The 3,025-nt window shown below is 40.6% G+C and overlaps 1 pseudogene; it reads right to left on the bottom strand.

The window, feature by feature from the left end:
• Positions 1–3,006, bottom strand: LOC128882221 (large subunit ribosomal RNA; annotated as a pseudogene; the record flags this gene model as incomplete).
• Positions 3,007–3,025: the final 19 nt, after the last annotated feature.

Genomic DNA, 3,025 nt, shown 5'->3' on the forward strand with positions numbered 1-3,025 from the left:
TAGCTTAACTCATGATATTTTGGAACTAGAAACTCGCATCAAAACAAAATACCATAAAGCATATATACCGTGAGGCATATACACCCATATAATGGCTAAGTAATATAATACACGTCCACCTCATCAAGTAAGTAAGGAAACAATAAGAGTAGTGGTATTTCATTGTTGATTAAGATTGCTCAAAATCTCCCACTTATTCTACACCTCTTATGTCTCCTTACAGTGCCAGATTAGAGTCAAGCTCAACAGGGTCTTCTTTCCCCGCTAATTATTCCAAGCCCGTTCCCTTGGCTGTGGTTTCGCTAGATAGTAGATAGGGACAGTAGGAATCTCGTTAATCCATTCATGCGCGTCACTAATTAGATGACGAGGCATTTGGCTACCTTAAGAGAGTCATAGTTACTCCCGCCGTTTACCCGCGCTTACTTGAATTTCTTCACTTTGACATTCAGAGCACTGGGCAGAAATCACATTGTGTCAACACCCGTTAGGGCCATCACAATGCTTTGTTTTAATTAGACAGTCGGATTCCCCAGGTCCGTGCCAGTTCTGAATTAATTGTTTATTGATAATCGTTTTCGCTAAATGGAACGTGAATCCCAAATAGCAGCACAGCAAGACCGTTCCATAATTTGGCTATGAAATCTACTATCCGGGGAACAAGTCAAAGACTCTAATTTACCCAGAACGAGTACATAAACCGTTATAATTATTTCCCAATCAAGCCCGACTATCTCAATCTTCAGAGCCAATCCTTATCCCGAAGTTACGGATCTAATTTGCCGACTTCCCTTACCTACATTATTCTATCGACTAGAGACTCTTCACCTTGGAGACCGGCTGCGGATATCGGTACGGTCTGTTGAGAAATTTGCGTGGCCCCACCATAGATTTTCAAGGTCCAAGGAGAAAATATTGACACAACAGTAAATGTCATGTTCTTCCAATCCATTAACCATATCTCTCTGTGAAAGACTTCCATGGTTATACGATTGTTCAACAGAAAAGAAAACTCTTCCAATACCTCTCGAAGGCTTCTCTATGGTTGTTCCTGTTGCCAGGATGAGTGTAATAAGACCCACTTTTAGTAAACAAACGTATACTCAACAGGTTACGGAATTGGAACCGTATTCCCTTTCGCCCGATTTAGATTATGTGCTTATAGCTTAACAAATGTGTTTTTGTTAATAACATAATTTAAACAGCTTTCGCATAGGGCTTAGGACCGACTAACTCGTGATCAACCACTGTTCACACGAAACCCTTCTCCACTTCAGTCCTCCAAGATCTCATTCGATTATTTGCTACTACCACCAAGATCTGTGCCAATGGCGGCTCCATGCAGGCTCACGCCAAGCACTTCTGCGCACACCATTGTACCCTCCTACTCACTAGAATTTCATAAATTTCACCATTGCTGATAAAATCCTTTTATTCTAGCGGTGATGTATAGACATATGACTTAAGCGCCATCCATTTTAAGGGCTAGTTGCTTCGGCAGGTGAGTTGTTACACACTCCTTAGCGGATTACGACTTCCATGTCCACCGTCCTGCTGTTTTAAGCAACCAACGCCTTTCATGGTATCAACATGAGTCATTAATTTAGGCGTCGTAACATCACGTTTGGTTCATCCCACAGCGCCAGTTCTGCTTACCAAAAGTGGCCCACTGGGCACAATATATCTAAACCCCAAAATCTTCAGATCAAGAAAGATGAGGTTCTTACCCATTTAAAGTTTGAGAATAGGTTGAGGTCGTTTCGGCCCCAATGCCTCTAATCATTCGCTTTACCAGATAAGATTATATATATGATATCTAATTGCACCAGCTATCCTGAGGGAAACTTCGGAGGGAACCAGCTACTAGATGGTTCGATTGGTCTTTCGCCCCTATACCCAATTCTGACAATCGATTTGCACGTCAGAACTGCTTCGGTCTTCCATCAGGGTTTCCCCTGACTTCAACCTGATCAGGTATAGTTCACCATCTTTCGGGTCACAGCATATGTGCTCAAGGTACGCTCTTGAACAGAGGACATAATTGCTTACATCATGTTCGTATAGAACGCCCCGGGATTGAAAAATAATGCATAAATTTGAACATTACTTGTGATCCCAAATTAAAAATATAGTCATTTTAATTACGCCATTAAGTTTCAACAAAATACTCAATGACTTGCACATATGTTAGACTCCTTGGTCCGTGTTTCAAGACGGGTCCCGAAGGCATCCCAAATCTATCGCATTGTTAATCGAATGCATGCCATTTCTGCTATTACCAACCAAAATGGCCGATAACACGAAACGCAAAATAAATTGCAAGCATGATTCAGTTAAAATCCATCGACTATTTAAACAGGTACAAAACGATCTTATTCATATGACATGTAAACACATCACTGATAGAATAAACATATACATCTTGTCCGTATGTTAAATCATCTCTCCCGTATATGAAAGAGATATAGCATCAATGGATTACAATGTCTTACTATGAGAAAAGTGCATACTATCCGTTGAATGAACAGTATTGAATTTCTCACATCAGATATTCGGGTTCATCGGGCTTAACCCCTAAGCGGTTTCACGTACTATTTAACTCTCTATTCAGAGTACTTTTCAACTTTCCCTCACGGTACTTGTTCGCTATCGGTTTCGTGGTCATATTTAGCCTTAGATGGAGTTTACCACCCACTTAGTGCTGCACTATCAAGCAACACGACTCTTTGGAAAAGCCTTCTATTGCAAAATAATGGTTACTACGGGCCTGGCACCCTCTATGGATATATTGGCCCCATTCAAGATGGACTTGAACGCATTATTTATTACAATAGATAATAGACTTTCCATACACTGCATCTCATACCAATTAGAAGAAATTGGATGACTTAGTGCTGGGCTAATCCTGTTTCGCTCGCCGCTACTAAAGGAATCTTATTTAATTTCTTTTCCTTCCCTCATTAATATGCTTAAATTCAGGGAGTAGTCTCACATGAGCTGAGGTTATATTGGTTTGTTATTAAAA

Source organism: Hylaeus volcanicus, unplaced genomic scaffold (assembly GCF_026283585.1).
Source record: "Hylaeus volcanicus isolate JK05 unplaced genomic scaffold, UHH_iyHylVolc1.0_haploid 6878, whole genome shotgun sequence".
Lineage (NCBI taxonomy): Eukaryota > Metazoa > Arthropoda > Insecta > Hymenoptera > Colletidae > Hylaeus > Hylaeus volcanicus.